This window comes from Pleurodeles waltl, chromosome 8 (assembly GCF_031143425.1).
Source record: "Pleurodeles waltl isolate 20211129_DDA chromosome 8, aPleWal1.hap1.20221129, whole genome shotgun sequence".
Classification (NCBI taxonomy): Eukaryota; Metazoa; Chordata; class Amphibia; order Caudata; family Salamandridae; genus Pleurodeles; species Pleurodeles waltl.
The window spans coordinates 123,150,904-123,172,244 of record NC_090447.1 but is presented as its reverse complement, the minus strand read 5'-3'; the positions used below and the strand labels follow the sequence as shown (position 1 = coordinate 123,172,244).

Genomic DNA, 21,341 nt, shown 5'->3' with positions numbered 1-21,341 from the left:
TGCGTGCTTCTAGTAATGTCGCCTACCACCTGTCTACAGAGGGCCTGTACAAGGTGGATGTATTACTAGGGACTGTCAGTAATCTATAAAAAAAACATTTTCTGGGGTTTAAAGAGGCCCAGCTTTATTCTACACCCATAATCAGGCACCATAGATTCCTGCCGATATACACTTAGACTTATAGAGGGTCAGCATTTCTGGTAGAGGCTTATGTTGCAATTTTGGGCGAATCTAAGTATGGCTTCTGAGTTCGAATATAAGGATTGAAGTCTGGCTGTTACAAGGACTGCCCAACTGAGTGACTGATTAAAAAGGATACCTAAATAATTAAAATTCTTTACCTTTGATAAAAGATGGTCTCCCATTCTAAAGAACCTGAACTTTGTGCTTGGTCATCCGCGCATCATAATAAAAGATTTTAAGAAATTGACTTGAAGATCCAAGACTCTCATAAAAATCAGGAATAGGTCCCAGAGAGTCTGCAACTCATTTGCAGTGTGGGCGATTAATACTGCATCGTCCACATACAGAAAAATGGGGACTGGCTTTTTACCCAGTCGTAGCATATCCTCCCCTTTCTCCATAAAAACATGGTTAATCCCATTTACACTCATCAGTAAGAGGAAGGGGGCCAGGATGCATCCCTGTCTAACACCCCAGGAAGATTTAGCATGGGGTGAGCATTCACCAGAGGGGCCATAACGCACCCTTACTGTGAAGTCTAGGGGGAGATGATTAATGAGTATCAAAAGTTCCAGTTCCACACCCACCCCCCACCCCCATTAGATTCCACAACTTTTCATGATTCACAGGGTCAAGAAGCACTCAATAAATCAATGAAGGCCAGATGTACTCATTCGTTTTTTGGCTTTGTATATTTCCCCAAAATTAAGTGGTTTAGGCATTGATTGATTGTCCCTAAATCTTGTCTAAAACCAAATTGGGTGTCAGCTAATAAACTGTTTGCAGAGGCCCAATCTTCTAGATGGGACAAAAGAACTTGGCCCAGGATTTTTATGCTGGAATCGATAAGCGAGATCGGGCGGTAGCATAATGGTGGGGACCCGTCTCCTTTTTTAAATATTGGGACCCATAAAGTGGTTTTCCATGATTCAGGGATGGGACCCTGAGTTACTGACCTATAAACCTGTGTTAGTAAAGGGGCCAATGGGGGGATATTGCACTTGACGATATCTGCGGGTACGCCATCTGGACCCAGCACCTTTCCAAGAATACATTCAGTAATGCGACTAATGCCTATTCCAGGGAAAAAAGAGGTACCCCTATATGTACAATTTAAGGTCTGGGGAGGTGGTGAAACAAACAAGAAATAAACATACAAAATCCCACATGACCTGAATGTCTTCCCATGTGGCTCCACAACAGCTCAAATTGTCTGACCAGAAGCAATACTACTGCTACAAATACATTTATATTGGTTTATCTATTTTTAGCGTGTTTTCATATTAATATAATCCGCACAGTTTATATCACAATACTGTACATCTTCATACATAATTACACTGTATGATTATTAGTTCTTGACATCTTACTCCTTCTTTTTTCCAGGAACACACATCGTTAACCAAAAGAATCACTATTGACATATTTTCTTAAAAATAGACACATATAGTTACATTACACGCCTGTTTTTACCACGCCTTCAATATCACACTATCACTCACTCCTACATTTGTACTGAAGCATTCATTAACTCGCATATACCATTCATACTCACCCCAGCCACTCATCACATACACTACATAGGACAACGGGGAAAGAGATCTTCAATTTCAGCCATTGTGGTGTTGTGGGCTAGGATTTCACACAGGAAACAGTCAACGGACGTTTCGGTGCAATAAAATAAATGTCTGTCCACCTTCTTCAGGGCTACATTTAGAAGAATTTCACTACTGGTGGATCTATAGGGGGTACTCTGCAAAGCAACATATGCAACTGAGCATCTGGTCAGACCAAAACAATGAATTAACGCGTAATACTTTACTAAAACATAAGATGAATTCCACTGTTAGAACCAAGCATAAGGAAGTATGCACCACCATCTAAGTATCAAGAGTGGTACAACACAGAAACCTATTTAATACCTTATCCCTTATAACCTGTGAGCAAAGATCAACTCATCACCAGACCTATTTTCCAAGCGGTGTGATAGCATGTTACAAAGAAGAAGGATATGTACACACATGCATGAGTCTAATCCCTAATGGGATCTCATAGTACCTCGCCAGATCTGGATTCTATAGTTCATAAAGCCAGGATAGAACAATCTGCTACTATAGGGCCAGGGTCCTATGGTCAGAAAGGATAACTATGAATAGAAAGGACAAAAAACCTGATTCAACAGACTTGTCAATCCTGGGGCTAAGGCTAGCAATGCACAGATTTACTGACTTGTAGACAGTACCTTTAAAAAGGCTGTCATATAATTATATATTTATGTGTACTCCAAGAGTCATGTGGGAAGGACATATATGGGCCTTGTGCAGATGCCCAGGAAATGCCACAACACTTCACTGAGTCCTCCTGTAGATCAAAGTTGGAACACACACTGTAAAACTAGCAGCACAGAAATATACAAGAACATGGACAAAGGTTTTTTATATATAAACTTGTTTCATGGAGCACCACACCGTGGGGCCACCTAAACCAGTAGTGCACTAAAGATGCACCTTATAGAACATGACCATCAGTTTCTCTTTCTTTACTAAATGTGTGCTCATTCCAGACAGGATATATAATGGCCAATTCAGAATTGAATGATACAAACCGGTTGGCCCTGTCCTACGTGGTGTGAAAATATAGCATGCGGGGAGCGCTGTGCGGCTTATACACTGCTGGCCAAGCTGGTAAGAAAGGACATATTTTACAAAAGCTAAAGACCTTCCATGAAAAGCGAAAAATGTGCCTACACATTTCCTACTCAGGATTTCCCCGCCTAGTTCTGTAACACTTGTTCTAATGGGCCAGGAGGACTATAAGGAAGAACAAACAATTTGCAATGCGGGGCCAAGCAGCGCTATTTGTAAAGACTCGGACAGATGCTGCACCTGCACACCTCTTACTAAGGATTTCCTTACCAAGTTCTTAAGGCCTTTACCATGCATCCATCTGGATTCTCGGTGAGAATTCAAGAAAAGTGAATCTGATGCTAGGCCACCCAGAGCGTTATAAAGGGCATCCCTCAGATCTCGCTAATCTTGCGATACTCACTATGATAGCACGTCGAGCCTCGCTGGAGGCACCATCTTTGAGCGGCAACCCAGTGATCTAATCTCAGAAATTATCAATCTAAACATTTAAAATCAAATCGCCCAACTTACATTGAAAAATAATTCCTAGCCCATACATTATGCTACAGAAATACCTTCATGGGGATCTTTGTGTCTTTCCAAGTCCTTCTAACCTTATTGGGCGAACATGTCCAAATCGAGCTCTATAAAAGGTGTCAATATGGGCGCCATCTTAGAGTGTTAAGCCTTAAATATCTTAGTGTGAAATCTCATTGCCTGGTGGTATCCATCACTCGAACCATCATATGCAAAACTAGTGCCCCGCCAATGAGGGACGTGCGAATAATTGCAAAGGAGCAAAAAGAAGGATCAGGCATAAGTCGCAAAGATCCTCCCTAAATACCAAGGCTAATTTCTGCACATTACACTCGAGAATGGTTCCTAACTTGCATCTTAAGTGAAATACACTTCTGTGTATGCCTCATGAACAAGTGATGGATAAGATGAATGCAATTAAATTATGTAACTTGGCAGATTATTTCTTCATTCAGACCCTCCTTGACAGTGTTAAGGAATAATGTCCAATAAGATTCCCTCTCCTTACGTGTTTCGGTCACAGTGTGCCACTGTCATTGCTTGATCTTCTCCAAAATAAGTCACTTTAAGTCATTTTCCGTATGTCCCTTCTCAAGACAATGTTAAACTAGCGGCAAGATAATGGTTCTCTGGGAGCAGCTTTGCGCATGAGGTTATTTGAGCTAGACCTACAGATATTTTCAAAAGCGGGTTGAATCACCTCAGGCCCCATATCATCAGTTATGCAAATCATAATGGATCCTATAGAGTCATTGATTATTGTGTGATTAAATCAAACAGGATCAACTTTGTTCCATTTTATTTTTAGGCTCTTATTCTGTGTTATTTCTATGTTATCTGTTTTTAGGGGTTTTGGTTTTCTAATAAGTTGCTCCAGAGTATTGTATTGTATTGTAATACTATTTATATAGCGCTTACTACCCCTGACGAAGCGTTGAAGCACTTTTCGGCGAGTAGCACGCTACTCCGGAACCCAAAAGTAATTAGTGATGGATTAGTTTAGGGAAACATGACAACAGTTTTAGTATTATTATGAGTTAATTTGAGCCGCGGATATGTGAGTTTGTTAGTTGGATTGACTGGCGTAATGTAGGGGTGGAGGAGGGAAGAATCCAGAAGTGTTAATTGGGAGTTTATGGTAATAGGATTTAGGATTGGGATGAGTAAAGGAGGATGGAGGAGGGAAGAGTCTGTGGAAGGGGTTAGGGAGATCATAGTAGCAGGGTGAGATAAATGAGGGAGAATTTAGTAGGGTTGTTTGGGAGATCATGGTATTAAAGTGAGGTTTGGGTGAGTTAGATGTGGAAGAGGAGGGAGGAGCTTAGGCAGGGTTATTTAGGAGATGAAAGTAGTAGAATGGATTTGGGACGAGTCAGAGTAATATGTAGTGGCTTATGATCACTAATACAATACCCTAGAACCTCAAAGTCGGTCAAGTAAGGCAATAATTCAGAGGACAACAAAATGTGATCTATAGTGCTACCCGTTTGATTCCCTGTAAAAGTGGGTACTGGGACAATACTGGGATTTCGGACGTCACTTGCGAAAACAAAGTCATACTTCATTAACAGTTTGTTAAGGGCTTCCCCGCATACTTAATGGGAGAAATGGGTCACGTTCACATTTTGCTCGCGAGACAGGCCGCACACCCGTGAGTCCAACAATGTACAAATACTAATATTAAAATTCTCAACACAGACAATATGTACAGTACGTATTGATTTTCGATAAAAATCCAAGAGGAATCATCCATTTGGTCAATGGTATCTCTGTTCGATTGATTAAATATGTCATAATAAAAATGTAATAATAAGATGTTAAAATCAACAGGGAGTGATAAAAGGGAGACCAAAAAATAGGGAGAGGACCAGGATTTTTGTGCTTTGAGATCTGTCCCTTTCACAGAGAAAAAGCTGGTGAGGCCACCACGAGCTCTACCTGACTTAGATGGGATTGGGGGTTCATAAGAGGCGTAAAACCCGTCTATTTGAAAATCAGATACAGACCAGGTTTCTTGACAACAAAAAAAATCATACTGGCTTATAAATCTTATCCAGTCCTGGTTTGAACATTTCATGCGTACCTCAGCGGTGTTCCAAGAGACAAAGCTAAGAGAGTTTTGGAGTACTTTTCGGAGTGCGTAGCCCTACACTCTACTTCGGGCTGGAAATGACCAGAAGCACGAAGCTCAGAGGTAGAAGCACAATTTAAATCGTGGCTAGGGTATGTGGATCCGCAGGGCTCACTCATAAAAGAACTGATAGATGGTTCCAGAGGCACGCATAAGGATTCCGTTGCCTCGGAGGTGACAGACATTTTAAGATGGCGTCAGTCTATATCTTCTAAGGTGGCCTAGAGCGTTGAAGGCATTCCTAGTTGGGATGTTAAACCTTGAACGTACTGTGGTGGAGCTGGAAGTTCACTCCTGTTGGCCTGGGGGAGAATAGATGGTCTGTAAAAATTGCCCAAGAGTTCAACCTGGATACAGTCAGTTGGAATCGATTTTTAAAAAGGAGAAAAAGAGATGTTACCACCCTTGGGGATCTGACATGTATTATCACACAATCCCCTTAATTTCCTTGGTACCAGGACCGAACCAAGGGGACAACTGATGGCACTTCTTGTGATGGTATTTCCTGTAATGTCATGCTTTATACAAATTAGAAGGGCTTTACACATTCCCTTTCTGCCCGGGTCTCCAAAAATCCTAAACCGGCTCTGCATGCATCAGTGAGTTTGAGTCCTTTATCACTGGCTACAAGCCCCCGCAAGAGCCTCTCTGCCCCAGTACAGCACAGGGAAATAACCACTCCACAGTTAACCTCAGACTTGTGATATCATGGTTGTCACAATACCAGAATCATGCAGTGTCATCCGTGACACTTGCATCCTGCAATGTGCTTTGTAGAGTTTATAGTTTCATTTTTTCCACGTTAATAATGCAATCATGTAAAGTCTTTTGGATAACAATCCATAACAAATTGAAGGTGCCACAGGTAAGTAGAGGTGAACGAGCCACTGAAAGCTCGAGCCATGCTTGAACTTGAAGCCTGGCTTTGGGTCAGCTTGAGGTCCTGTTGGAACCTCGAGCCAAGAACTGAGCTTTTATGAGGCTTCTGCAGCCTTTCCTCTGCCAGGGATGTGGTGTTATGGCCAGAGCTACCGACTATGGAACTCGGGAACCAAGTTCGAGTCTCAGCCCTGGCTCAGCTTCATGTGGTTTTGGGCAAATCACTTAATCTCCCTATGCATATAAACAATGCAAGTGACCTTGTGTAATGTAACTGGTGCTCATGAAAGGTGGTCCAATACCTTTGGGATGAGTTTGTGCAATATTTTAAAAACTGCAGAAGAATGCACTAAGAGGTAAAAACAAAGCCTTACATTAAGAAAAGACAAATAGATGCCCATTTACTGGCTGATTTGTACAGAGTGAAACCAGAAAATCTGAATACAATACAGTCCCTACTTAAATTGTGTGATCCCCGACAAATATTTTGTTTCACCAAAACTCTATGTGGTTTGTTGTATTGATTTACATAACACATTTTTTTAGGGCTCGGCTTGTCCACGGGCTCTAAGATCCGACAGAAGATGCTCAGTTCTGGCTTGGCTCTCCCGTTAATTTGTTAGCTCGCCCACCTCTACAGGTGACCATAGGCCACTTGGCAGTAAGTAGTTATTGGGGAAGTACAGGTATGCGACAGCATTGGTAGGGGGCAGTCTTGTCTTGAATGAGAATGTTGTGAGTCATCAGCCATGAGAGGAGGTAGCAGCGTCATAAGCAGAGGGGCCTTGAGACCTACACACCTCTCTCAATTTATATTTAAAAATAACCTTTTCATATGAAAAAAAAACATTTGTGCAGTGTAAAATGCACTGGCCTGGACCAATATATAGGGGTGCCGTGTGACTAAATGTGGTTGCACAGGCAGGGCTGAATTTAGTGCTGGTGGCACCTGGTGCAATAATCTATTTTTTTGGTGTCTACCCTCATACCCTTCCACCCCCCTCCTCCGCACCCCCCTCCCCCCACCTCTTCCTCGGATTCCCTCACTACTACCTGGTAAAAGTGCCCCTCACCTCTCGAGAACCCATCTCTCCCATACATTTCATTTCTTTTAAAGCACTGGTAAAGGCAGGTTTACTAATCGACGCAGCTAGCCACATAAATCACAGATCTGTTCTTGGCAGCAGGCACATTAACCCTCTGTGAGCCAAAACTACCACTTGCTAAAACTCCGATTTCCCCCTCTAGCTGGATGATTAATCGTAAGAGGTATCTTATTTGTATTGCTGACGCCCCCCTCCCCCGGGTCAGCGCCCTGTGCGGCCGCACCAGTCGCACTCCCCTAAAGCCGGCCCTGTGCACAGGAGCCCGGAGGTGGCGGAGGGGAGCTCGTGGACACAGACACCGGCTGAGGATGACCCGCCTGGGAGCGGCAGCCCCCGGGATCGCCCACCAGAGGGGCCGCCTCCTCGAGGGGCGGACACAGACGGAGGGGCGGAGACCTGGCTCTGGGGGCGGGAGGACCAGCCCGGGAAGGTACCGGGCGTACAGTGAGCCCGGAGCCGCTGCACCAGGCGAGGGTAGCGCCGCGAGCCGGTCCCACGAGGAGGTGAGTCTGGGAGCTTTAATCCTTGGAGCCCCCCGTCCCTCTCCGGCGGACCCTCGCCCTGGCAGGCCCCTGCGGAGCTTCCCTCATCCAGGCGCCCCCCAGGGGCAGCCCACCTGCCTCTCTCTGCCCAACTCCCTCGCGAGTCTCCGAGTCTGCCCGACCCCTCAATCCACCTCCCCGTGCCCGGCGCACCCTCTGACGGCGCCGTGAGCAGGTGCCGGCCTGGCGCAGTGCAGGGCGTGTGCGCACAGGTGCAGGCGGCACACACACAACTTCCCCTCTGTGCCTTCCTCATGTGTCTCACCATGAGGTCAGCACGGCAGCTGGCACCGTGCCCCCGCCGGGCTGCCAACCACAGTACCACCCAGCCCTGCTTCCCTAGGGATCAGGACTGGACTTCGGGTACTGGGGGGGCCATGCCCCTTCTGCTCCAGGGTATTATTATTGCTGAGTGGCTCGGAGGGGGTCGCACGTGTGGAAAATTACAAACAAACCACCTGATAATTCTTAGTGCTTTATTTAAAGGTAAGACATAAGCAGTAGGTGATGCATACAGGTGACGTATTGTAGGAAAAGACACCCCTGACAGAGCCTCCCTTTAAAAGCTGCCATTGCCAAGTTGGACAACTATTTTATAAACCTAGGACAGGCAATGTGAAGTGGGAGCTATTTTGCAAGGCACACATTTCGATTTATTTCATACTGTAAATAATTTATGCTGCAGGGCCGGTTTGCATGTTGCGCGCTAGGGGAAGTATGGAGAGAGAGATTGGTTTTTTTTTTATCTAGAAACACCTGCCCAGAAATATTGTGACCATTTTAACTTCTTGAGAAAATCTAAAACTTTGTGAGCTAGCTTTAAACCTTAAATTCACTTACGAAAACGTCATTATTATATACATTTGCCTGACAGTTAATGTTTTTGCAGGTTGTGGGACAGTGTGTGTGTGTGTTGTTGTTGCACAACATAAAAAACGGAGAGTCAGATTGGATTTTGTAAACGTCTCATGTGTTTGCTTATTGGGAAGCCAGGTTGCTTGAGGGAGGCCTAGGTCATTACTGGTGTATTGCTTACTTCACGAGATTGATTGTCCTGAATAGAAGAAATACTTTTTTTGCGTTATGGATGATTTACACGAGATGAATTGTTAATTATGGAAATGTCATAGGTAATTCTACATAAGACAGTGTTGTGAGTGGTGACCCAGTCCATATGTAGTGAATCCTGCGTGGTATTCTCATGCATGCACATAGATTTCACGCTAAATACATCAACCTTTTGAGAAATTAACAATGTAAGGAGTTTGTGGTGCAGTGCTCTCAAAGTGTGTGAAGTGGTTGTTAGCGTGCATTGACCCAGCGGTGTTTTCAGTCTAAGAGTCGATTGGATCTTGAGACATTGCAGACTATTCAGGGAATATGTCTGGTGATCTCTTCAGAGTCCTCCTCAGGGAGGAAAGAGATTGTTTTGTGGCCCTTCCCATAACCCTATGACTTTGATGGTCTATTGCTGGAATTGCAACTAATCGCAGTCAAGGGTTATTCGTCCTCCAGCATCTCTTGTGGGCACACGTCAGTCTCAGCAGTGCAGAGTTTATTACTCTTCTGTTTCTTCTCTGGGGTATTTATGATCTTAATTCTGATGGAGTCCTTACTGCTTCCTCCTTGTCTTCTTCGGATTGCTGTCCTCTTCTCATACTTTCTTCCTCAATTTGTAATCTCTTGTCCTTTGGTATTTTCAGAACTTGTGTCCCACTGTGGCAGTGTTTCTCAGGCCCATGCCACATGTTCCTGTGTAGTCTCTGTCCTAGTGTGATGCACTCTGCCTCAGAATGCTACAGGGACAGATGCCTTCTGGGATATTCACAGGTCATTGGATAATTCAGGCTCCTCATAAGGGATGTAAGAGGGACCAGGATGCGGGGCAGAGGCTTGATGGCGGAGAGGGGCAATGAGCAGGATGGCTTCCTCAACAAAATCATGGATGTAGGGTAGCAAAACATGGACAGCAAAAGGGGTGGTGACTGTGTGCTGGTCACGCTTGGATTGGAAATTGAGCAAGAAGAACAACAGTCATTGAAGGGATTTTAAAGGGAGGGGACTCTTCCCTACAATATGGTTTGAAAAGAAATGAAAAACAAAAAAGAAAAGCTGCGAGGGTGGGTTGTATGGTGCCCCTGCAAAGGTGGCAAAAGCGTCCACCTGTTGCGGTGGACTGCAGTCAAGTAGGCAGCGTCAGAATTGCAGAAACCAGGGAGTGACCACGTGGGCTCCCTTTCTGTCTTGTAACTTTAATCAATCATTTATCTACAGAGCATAGCAGGGAGAAGCTAGTAACCTCCAGTTAGTCAGAGAATTGCTGGTTACACTCCTGAGGCTCCACACTGGGTCCCGACCTCTCTTCTTCTTCACATAGATAGGACGTCACCTTGGTGTCCTCAGTTTTCAGCTTACATCAATAAACATCCTATGCTTCAGATGCATCAAACATTCTCTTTGGTCGTAAACAGTTATCATACCATCCTTCTAAAATGATATTAGTTCCTTTTATTGTTACTATGTCTAATTACCTTGGAAAATCAGAAGGAATCTATCACATTCACAAGGAATTCAGCTCTTAGACTGATTACTAGAACATTGTGGGATTTTACATATTTTTTTTTATTAATAATGGTGATAAAGCAAATGTTTGAGATACCCCACGTGTGTCCGGACAAGGGCTGGATGTGATGTCTTTGGAAACTCATGAAACTCTTCCTGATGGAAAGACCAGAACGATGGTGGGCTCATGCAAACAGGTTTAGGACTTTGGCAAACCCGTGAGTCACAATGCTCAGCCTGCTTCTCTGTTTTTCACTAGCTGGGTTCCTTGGGCTAAATAAGGACATTTAAGTATCTTTTTTTCCTGCTATGTAAGCTCCTCCTTTTTTAGCTCTACTGCCCTCAAACTACCTTCTTTTCCCTACTTCCATATTGTAAAGATTGTGCCCACAATTCCCGCCCACCCCCAACCTTGGCGACTGGTTGAGAGTCAGTCTCTTTCTTGTTAGACGCGGGGGACTGCGGATAAGCTGGGTGTCCAGAACATTCCCATTTCCGCTTTCATTCATTCCTTGGTCTGTCTTCCAAAATTCCTTTGGTTTGTCAGGTAAATGCTTTAGGTTTGTCCCGCCTTAAGGCTGTTTTGTTACCGCCTCAGAGACCGACCCTGTTAGATGGCTTATTGCACAAGCGGTTAGAAACCTTAGTGTCGGCGCACTATTTTTTTCTTTTGCATCCCTGCTCCGTGCGCATGGCGGTATGTTGTTTCTTCCTCTGGCATCTCGCTGTTTCTTTGTGGTGTCTGCACCTGACAAAGGCTGCATCCTGGAAGGGGATTATTTATTTATTTATTTACGTAGCGCAAACCCGACTGGAAGAATGGAGCGCTTTACATAAGCACTGGTTACATTTACATCCCCACTCCTAAATTCCTCCTAAGTTTAGCAGTTGAAAAATATACAAACTGGTGCCTTTTAAATAGAAAAAAATGCTAGGAAAACCCTCAGTGCGGCTGTCCTGGCACAGCCGGAGAGCCAATACCACAATATTCACTACACTCTGGAAACTCGCCCCATAATGCTTTGCGGGGGATTCCTTTTGCAGCAGATTTCTGCTCGTAATTCAGCCGGTGGTGGTCGTAAGACACTGGGACTGCCACCAAAATGTTCAGCACGACGTGCTCTTTTTATCCTGCTCATCTTCTGGGTCCCCACACTAGGTTGGGGGTGGGGGGAAATAATAACCCCTCCCACCATTCAATGTCTTTTTAAGCTCTCTCATGGCTGCAGACTTTGCTTTACAGTTGGGAGTAGTTTGTGTTCTAAGGGCCTTGTTTGTAATGATATTCTAGCAGGTCTGCTAGGCCTGAAAATGTGTAATGCACTATGCCCTTGAGGGGCTGAATATATGGTTACGCTGCAGACCCCTTCTCTTTTCATACGGTTATGCCAATATGGTTACATGACCATGTTTCTTCAAAATGCTATTTTTACTATGGTACTCACTAGGAGATGTTCTGACCATTACAGTTTAATGCCAGGTGTATGAAGGAATGCACAAACACAGCTTATTTCTGATAAAGGTTTAATGTGCTGCATGGCTAAATACTTATAAGGTCCCAAAGGTGAGACCTATTGGCTTTGCCAATACTTGTCCTACCTCTGTTGACTAAGTTTCCTTTTTCCTTGGATATAATCTTCCCCAGGACAGAAACCATTGGATGCTTGTTTGGAAATTGATAAAAAAAAGTTTGATTTATCATGTTATACATCAATATCTTGCAAACATCTGGATTAGAAAAGAAAAAGTAAAGAAATCCCAGCGACACGACCAGTGCTGCAGTAATTATTTGGAGGGTTTGGAGCTTGCTACGTGATGCCTTTTTGGTACTTCAAGACACTGCAAATGAAGGCATCCTCCGCATTAGGCTGGGCAAATGTGGAACAGCTGAGTTGCTAAACTTTTGAAATATTTTTCACGTGCAACTACTGTTCAGTTTAAAAAAGATAATTTGAGGTCCAAATAGCTCGATTTTCAAGTTTCCTGAACCTGTGTATGACTGAGTTGAAATCTCAATTTTGATTTAAGTCCATCTCTGCTCCCAGCTCCCAAGGTCCACTTCAGTCACTTTTTGACTGTTTGTGACTTTGACCATGACCTTTTACAGAGCTCTGCAGCCTTTTGGCCAGCCACTAATACATACCATACACATACACATGTACAGACACGTTTCATTTTAAGAGGCCTTGTATACCCCATAGAGATGGGCAAAATAGCATAACTTTTTCTGGTGACATTTTGCAAAAGCAAAATACCCATTTCTGCATTAGCTACGAAAAGTGATTTGCCAGTATGATGTATCACTTTTGTTTTACCCAAGTGCACACTTTGCATAAAAATGTCCTGCAAGATCCTCGCAGGATACTGATGTAAGTAGAAAATGTCTCTTGGGGAACATTTTCTGTATGAACCAGTTTCTTGTTGGTATCTCACAAGCCTTTTTAATGTGAGATGTATGCTTTGGGAAAAATGAAGCAAAACCAATTAAGGCGTAATTGTGAGCAATTCCTTTAATTTTGTGCAATGCGAAATTAGGGAATTTTGTGAATTTCACTACCATGATTACAATTTCACCCAGGCAACCTGTCATTGTGTGCTGGTGTTCTGTTTCTTTGCCCCAGTATGGTTTATGAACCGTGCACAGAAAATTGAATTGAATCCTAGTGTCAAACGAGTATACAACTTTGAGGGTATCTATGTATGGTTCCACTTGGGCGCATTCTGTTGCCTGATTCTGTAGTTTTTGTGACCAGGCAATGCATTCTTGTGGAGCCCAGTGTAGATGACATTGTGGCAGGCGCAGTGTGCCATGATGAGGGCTATTGCCAGCTCGACTTGCAGCCCAGTTTGGAGTAGAGGGAGGATCCTTCAAGGGAGGGAGAGCTGTAGGTTCACACTTTTTAAGGTCTCGTTTAAAGACATTTTTTAGCAGCTTTTTGTTGAAGACCTGTTGTCAGGGCCAACGGAGTTAAGCGGCACAGAAAAGTTAAATTATGCAGAAGAAAAGTCAAATTATGAGATGTAATGCAACACATTTTTGGGCGGTATTACTTCATAATTTTGTCATTTTTTACTCATGTTAGCACTGTCTAGGCAGATGTTTCATGTCATTAGTAGTAGCGGATTAACATCCAAAGACTGTAACAAGCAATGCAAAGGTGATCAGTCCACCTTTACATTGTCTCTTCCACCATGTGACAACACACGTCACTGTGATTTGAGTAACTTTTGAGTTAGAAACATTTTTTTGTGAAAATATATAGGTTATACTGCAGTTGATACATTATGTGGCAAATGCAGCAAGTCCACAGTTATGCGGAAAACACTGCAGCCATAGAATCCTATAATTCACGTGGCACTGCCTATTGTGCACAAAAAGCAGATACCTACAGTGGGCTTTGGTCAACCCATTGCTTATCACTGGTTGGTTTTTCTTTTCAGTCTCATTTTCTTGCTTCTTGTTTGTTAGCATTCCTCCCTCCTCTCATGTCTGCCTATCCGTGGAGCACGGAGGCAAGATTTAGGGTGACGAGGGAGCGGCAGCTGCTGCGCTCATCTGAGCTGGAGATGTTCTGTTCCAGAGGCTCATAAATATGCTCCCGGTGATGCTGCATCAGTTGGCCTGAGCATTCTGGTCCAGTTCAGATTTCTGTGGAAAATAAATTAGACTTTGGCAAGCATTTTTCTAAAACCTTGGACATTTCTTTATTCACAGACCCAGACAGTGGTTGTGTTCTTTTAAGAACCTGGAACCATGTTATTTTTTTAACTGGATCATGTGCAACAGGTCTTTTTAAATTCTGTTCTGAGTTTCCTGAGTGAAAAGTATTTGAGTAATAAACCATGCCATTTATAAAGATTGAAAATATTGAAATCATTGTTCACCTTTGAGATACTCTAAGATAGGTATTTGCTAGTCCTCCTGCAAGTTTACATTTTTAAAACGTTTTTTTAAACAGTGCCTCACGAAGAAGAATTTAAAGCCATTAGCCTGTCACTCACATTTTAGGTACAAGATCTATTGGTTATGCTAGTGCTTGTTTTACATGATCTAGGACTGAGTTTAAAAAAATATTTTTGTGCTATGTTTTGAGCCTCTCCCAAAGTGTGTACGGTGTTCAGCTGTGCTCTGCACATTGCTCTCTTGCCCCAGAGTCTGCTGTGTTTTGGGCATGGGGCATTTTACTTGCCCAGAACCTCGACCAAGCTACCAGACCTCCGAGCTTTCTGTACAAGCATCTTAGCCATGCACTGTTGGAGGAGGGCGTGCCTGTGACCATGTCTCGCACCAGTGGCGGCTGCTGTCAGGAAGGCTTGGTGGGACAGCCCTTGGAGTCAGGGGAATATTTTTTTAAAAAGACTTACCTGCCGGCCCTCCATGTTCCTCTGCTCCCGCTGCCTCGGTTCATATCTGCTTGCTCCCCTCCCCACCCAATCCATACGCTTCTCAATCTGTTACCTAGCTTGAGATAAGCGCCAGGAATGGCCTGAGGGGGCTGAAGTGCCACTCAGGGAGAGGGAGCCTGTGCTGGTTCTCCATCTGGCTGTGAAGCACAGCTGGGGTGAAGAGTTCTAAGTGTGCATGCAGGTTTGTCTGGCCTAAAATGGCCGGCCAATCCGACATGCACACTTACAGTGCACCGATTACTCCCCCTCCCTCTGCTGACGCATAGGATGTCCCCGCCCCACCCTACACTCAGCCGACTGGCAGTGGCTAAGCGAAAAAATAAAATAATAATGGAATTCTTTTATTATCATTTTATTTTTCTGCTGCCTTTCAGCAGTGGGGCGATGCTCCTCCGCCATAGCAGGGGAGGCCGCCCCTCTCCCACACCCATTTCCCCTATTCTCAGTCCTGAGTTTTTTTTTTTTTTTTTTTAAGAGCTAACGCTGGTAAACTTTCATCGTTTTGAACTGATTACTTTTGTATCAATGAGCAATCCAAAATTGTGACTGGTTATTTGCTTACTCCAGTTTAAGGTCCACAAACTCATCCTAATTTTCCCTTGGGCACTGGGGTGATCTCCACTCTCTGGGTTGTTCCTCTGATTCCCCCTCAGAACCAGCACGTGTTCTCACTTGCCATGTCACCATCATCCTTTTTTCTTCAATGCAGGGTTTTCAGTTCAATACTGAATTTTATTTTTCTTATGTATTGATCCCAACTAACATTTTTGGGAACCACTGCTAATGGCAGTCCTGTTTTTCATTTAGCGTATTGCGTTTTCCGTGGTTTGCAAATTGTCTTTTACAATATATTTTTGGAAGATTTTCAGCCCCTTTGGGTTGGTACCTGATTTCTTACCTATCTTCCAAGAGCAGGGGTGTGCTGCTTTTGCTCTTCATGACACAAATAACTTTTTTTGTGTAACTCTAGATTTGTGATTACATATTGCTTTATGGGTGCAGGAGCAAAAGCTTCAGTCTACAAGATCCAATCGGATGTTTTGTGTTTCTGTGCGTTTTTGACTACTATAGACACTGATCTTTAGTGGTTAAAAACAGCTGTCTTGGTCAATAGGTGTTAATGTCCTTTTGTATATACACGAGGTGTCTTTTAGGTATTCTTGCTTGACGTGCGTTTGCATTCAACAAACTTAGGTTCCATTCTGTTCCGTAAACGTAGTGGGAGTTTGTTGAGAAAGTTAGTAGATTATTTATCACAAAGTAGTTGGCCCTCAGCATACATCACATTTCTGATTTGCTAAAATCACATTATATAAATACATTATTTTTTATTTTAGCAGTCAGTCAATAAAGCTTTATTCGCTATGCTTCCCTAGCATAAAAGTACAAACTAAAATACACAGAAAATATAATACTATAGCAAGTCAGTATACTATAAAATTTAAATGGATCCAGGAAAATCCCTAGCGCATCCTTTAATCCATTACCACACTTTGAAATATCCAATCAATAAAATCCCCCCTCTAAAAAGTGCAATAATAAATTTTAAAATAATTATGTAAGCTAAAATAGCATACGCTCATTAAAATATCATACGGGGAAAAAAACAATTGCTCTGTGGTCCCAGGTGCGCTTCTATCATGGCAAAATACATTTCCTTAACTTTAGACACTGCCCGATAAAGAGAGCACTAACCTGCCAAACCACATGGGCGTCAAGTTTGTTTCCTTAAAAAAAAAAAAAAAAAAGGCCATTCTGCATTGTCTAAAATTGTACCCTTTTAAAGTGGGCACATTAAGGTTTTTCATAGAAACCTCGTAAAATGAGCAAAAGAACATAAAGTGCAGTCGGATTGGGAGGAAATTCCATCGCAAGGGCAGGGACCTTACTCCTTCGGGGAGTAGCACCTTTCAGGATAGCACAACATTAAGGGTGGACAATTTAGACCGAACCTGGTAAGAACAAATCGATGCTTCAGGTTCTGAATATCTGATAAATAAGGTTGCAGACCCACGTGCGAGGGGGTGTGGTTGTAAGAAAGTACTGACACTTTGTCTTACTGCAGGATGAAAGGATGGAGGTGAGGAGAATAGCTCCGGCAGCCCTTAGTGCCCCAGGGTCGATTTCTCTTAGGACATCCAGTCCTAAGGCGCAGGGTACATCATACTATATGTGAGGGCATAATTGCATGAGTAATATGCCCCCTCTGTGTCCTTGCCAAACCTGGGACATGGTGAGTGAACAGAGCAGCCATTTTACTGGTCAATACGGGTTTCCCAGCTACATATTGGCCACTCTTAACCCTTGGTTGTTTTGGTATCAAACAACTTAGAATGATAAATCCAAACTGGTACCAGTACTAGATTTATTATAAAATGTGCCCAGGGTTCACCTTAGAGGTGCCCCCTGCAAAAACTGACTATCCTGGCCTGGTCCCTTGTCCAGATTGATAGCCAGAGCAATAGAGGGGCAATTTCGATTTTATCCATAACACAGGGAAAGCGTAACTCGTCATGGCACACACTTTTGGAGCAGCTCCGTGGGACAGCTAAAAGATATATTTGTTTCAATCATCCTCTGCACGCTGAATCATGTAAGTGTCACCCATGCCCCAAATCCCTGCCTCACATGTGGCAATTACCACAGATTTAGCTGAATAGATGATCAGACTCTCATGAACTGGTTTTATGCCTAGTTTCTCACTGAAGCTTAACAGAGCCAACACCGACTTTTCCAGCATGGCCACGCTATTGGGCACCATCGGTTTCCACATATAGTTGGGATGAAACAGAATGCCCAGGTAAGAAAAACTCAAGGCGTCACTCACCCGAAGATTATTAATGGAGAATATACGCCGTTATTTGGGCCTTCTTCCACAGTTCTTGGTAAAGGTTTAGTTCTCATTCACCTTTAAACCCATCTCCTGCATGAAGGTAGTAAAGTCGTCTGTTAAACCCTGCAGAGCCAGTTCAGTTCTTGCCATAAGCACTGCATCTTCTACATAAAGGAGGATAGGAAGGGGACGCCTGCTGATGTATGGGACATCTCTAGCTCTCCTCTTTAAAGCTGCTTCTACTCTGTTAGTGTACAAGGAAAATAGGAAGGGGGCAAGCACACATCCTTGCCTAACGACACGCTGTGCACTCACCCTCCCTACCATTACGCACACAGGCACTCGCTTCGGAATATAACTGCTGATGAAGTTAATAATGACAGCCTCAGTTCCCATCTCGATATAAGAGCCTAAGGTTTGGAGTGAGCCACACAGTCAAACGCTCCCATCAAATCAATAAATTCCCCAAAAATTGAAGCTTTCTTTACAACTGCGTACTTGCCTGTTAAAATACTCAAATTCTGGCCTTGGTCGATGGACCCTAACCTATTTTAGTGTCTGCTAGGATGTTGTTAGGCGTGGCCCAATCCTTCAATCTATGTAGCAAAATCCTACTGATTACTTTGGCAGTCGGGTCAAGTAGGGATATGGGGCTGTAATTCCATGGTTGTGACTTATCCCCCTTTTTTATTGATTGGAATGATGGTTGACTTTTGCCATGAAGTAGGAGTCCACCGCTTGAAAATGTATCGCAGACATTCACTAGGATAGGTGCCCATAGATCCTGACAATCCAGGAAAACATTGACAAGCTCCCTGCCGGACCTGGGGCCTTACCACTACTACATTCTCCCAAAGCCCTCTGTGCCTCAGCTCGGTCAAAGATTAGAGCCGTGGGTTTCCCCCCCTGGCTTATTTAAGTCCACTCTGCCTGTCTTCCCTGAACCACTCACGTAGATTGTTGAGAAATATTCTATGCACCCTGATTCCTGGATGTGTACTTCTGTGGTGGGATCAGTGGATTCCCTAAAGTAGGGGGCATTTAACACCTTAAAAAACTGGGACAGTCCTTGTCCATAATGGCTGTCCGCAGATCCTCCCAGCCCCTCTCTTTCATCTCCTTTATCTCAGCATCTTGTGCCTCTGCGTAGTCTCTGCACGGCCTTCTATTGAGATCCCTCTCTTTCGGATTGGAGCGTAAAGCCTGGTGAATCTTTGATAGAGTTTTTATGTAGGTGGATTCGAACCATTCCCTGGCCAACGGATTTCTTGAACTGGATTCATGCAAAAGGGGATTCCTTATGTTGGTTGTAATTCCCACAGAGGTTGGGATAGCCTGCGCCGGGCCTCTTCAGGGTATAAGCACAGGCAGACCTCTGCGTGACTACTGTTTGGGACACTTGGCAGGAAATTTACTTTGTCAACCTATTCCCATTTAAGAGAGAAGCTGTTTTTCTTTGCCAGCACTGGTTTAAATCCTAGTCTATGCCAAGATTTACCCACCCTCTTCAACCTTAGGGTACAGGACAATTTAGCGTGATCACTAAAGCCTGAGAATACCACCTCAAAATCGTGCAACAGTGTGCCTAATCTCTCTGAAATTAAAATAAAATCAATAGTAGATTCGCTGTCAAGCCCCCTAAAAGTAGGAGCAAGCCTAGTTGATTGGTCCAACACCTCAATCAACAGTACTAGATTAAATTTTACCAGTAGACTACTAATGGAATTACCGTATTCATTGTGTTCAAAGTGTAGCAAGGTCTCACCACATTACCTACCAGCACACAGGCTGGCTTCCCTACCCTTGAGCAGTGGTGAGCATTGAAATCACCAACCCAAAGAAGCTTCAAGGCCTTGGAATGTGCGTTACTAATCGACCGAAGAACTGCCCCAAGGTCTGCTGCCACCCACTGGGCATTACCATTAAAACAATTATTATAGTAATTGATAGCAAGTCCCTGGCAAAATCACACACAAGACTGTGGAAATAAGGTGAGCCCTCTTCTTCTTCACTGGAGGTTCAGTGCATGATGAATTGTTTGTGTGGTTGAGACCAAATCATCCCTTGCCTCCCCCAGTGAAAGGCTCCTTTTAGTTAGTTCAGTGTCTTTCAATTGGACGCCCGCTGCGCACACAAGGAAAGAGTCAGTGCAGGATATCAAGCCCATCCCCCGTGGCGCTAGTCACAATTTTCCTTTACCCCATGTTACCTTTGGAGGAAATAATTGTGGTACTGGTCACAAGCACAAACGCACAAGACCAAGAGAGGAGGCTCAGCCAGGCCTCTTTCGGCTGCTGATGAATGTAGACAGGCCCGGTCTTTGCCCAGGCCGCGTCTGGGCGTGTCGAAGGTGTCTTGCGCTATGTAGTGCTATCCCCTGCAGCCCCTCCTTCTCCTGAAGGGTTATAGGATTGTGGTTCTTGCAGTCTGCCCCAGAGGCAAGTGACAGGAGCAATCCGTACGGTGTCAGTATCCCGCATGTGGGAAGGTGTCTTGCGCAATGTAGCACTATCCCCCGCAGTCCCTCCCTCTCCTAAAGGGCTCAAGGATTGAGGTTCTTGCAGTCTGCCCCAAAAGCAAGTGACCGGAGCAGTCCATGCAGTGTCAGTGTCCGCCGTGTGGGAAGGTGTCTCGCTTTATGTAGCACTATCGCCCCAGCCCCATCTTCTTCTGAAGGACTCGGGGATTGTAATTCTTTCAGTCTGCCCTGGAGGTGACAGTAGCAATCTGTGCGGTGTCAAATTTTAGAACAAATTTCACAATATTGTAGTTTTTCATTTTCTAGAGAACAAAGGTCATGGTGTAGGGTTTATGTAAATTGTGTGACTATGTTTTTAAAAGCTACTAACTCCCAAACCCAACATACAACCTAAAATAGATTCTTTAGTCCACAAATTAAAAATTATAGAATTTAATAATAGTAGTACATTGTGGAATTTGAGAATTGTATGGAGCATAAATTGAAACTGCATCTATCTCATGGATAAAACGATGTTTACATTTTCCAATTTTAATAGCTGCATTAGTATAAACTTTATTATGAGGTAAATCCTCTTTAATTAGTGTCCTCTCTAATACAGGTTAGGAATTATTGCAAAATCCTTAGTTCAAGGAAGACAGATGACCTTGATACAATTAAAATCCCATCTAAAATTATAATTTTCAAAGATAGCTTTTAGCACAATGTTGTGAGATTAGCCAAGCCTGAACTGTGCTTCTTGAACTTCATACAAAGATTAAATATGTTAGATTTTTGCGCCATTAAAGATCCCCCTTTTTGCCCTTCCGCTTAATTTCAAGGCAAAGTTTTTCTGTGCATTGCAAGGTAATCTTTCCCGCATTACGAGATATTTTTCACTCTTTTCGAAACCATTGAACATGTAAAAATGAATGCATCATTTTTATGTACTGGTTTACCTTTTGCAGACTATGGGGCGTACAGTGACCACTGAATGCACAATTATTCCTATTCACCAAAGTCAGAATGTGTGTATTTAAAAAATAATTTGGTATTGTAAATCTTTAAATGTTGAA

The 21,341-nt window shown here is 43.5% G+C and overlaps 1 protein-coding gene across 1 annotated transcript in view; it reads left to right on the top strand.

Moving 5' to 3' along the window:
- Positions 1–7,579: 7,579 nt before the first annotated feature.
- PAK1 (p21 (RAC1) activated kinase 1) overlaps positions 7,580–21,341 on the top strand; it is a 296,992-nt gene continuing 283,230 nt past the window's right edge. Inside the window, exon 1 of the mRNA XM_069203912.1 lies at positions 7,580–7,966. The gene's annotated coding sequence lies outside the window, so the exon portion shown is untranslated. The remainder of the gene's footprint in view (positions 7,967–21,341) is intronic.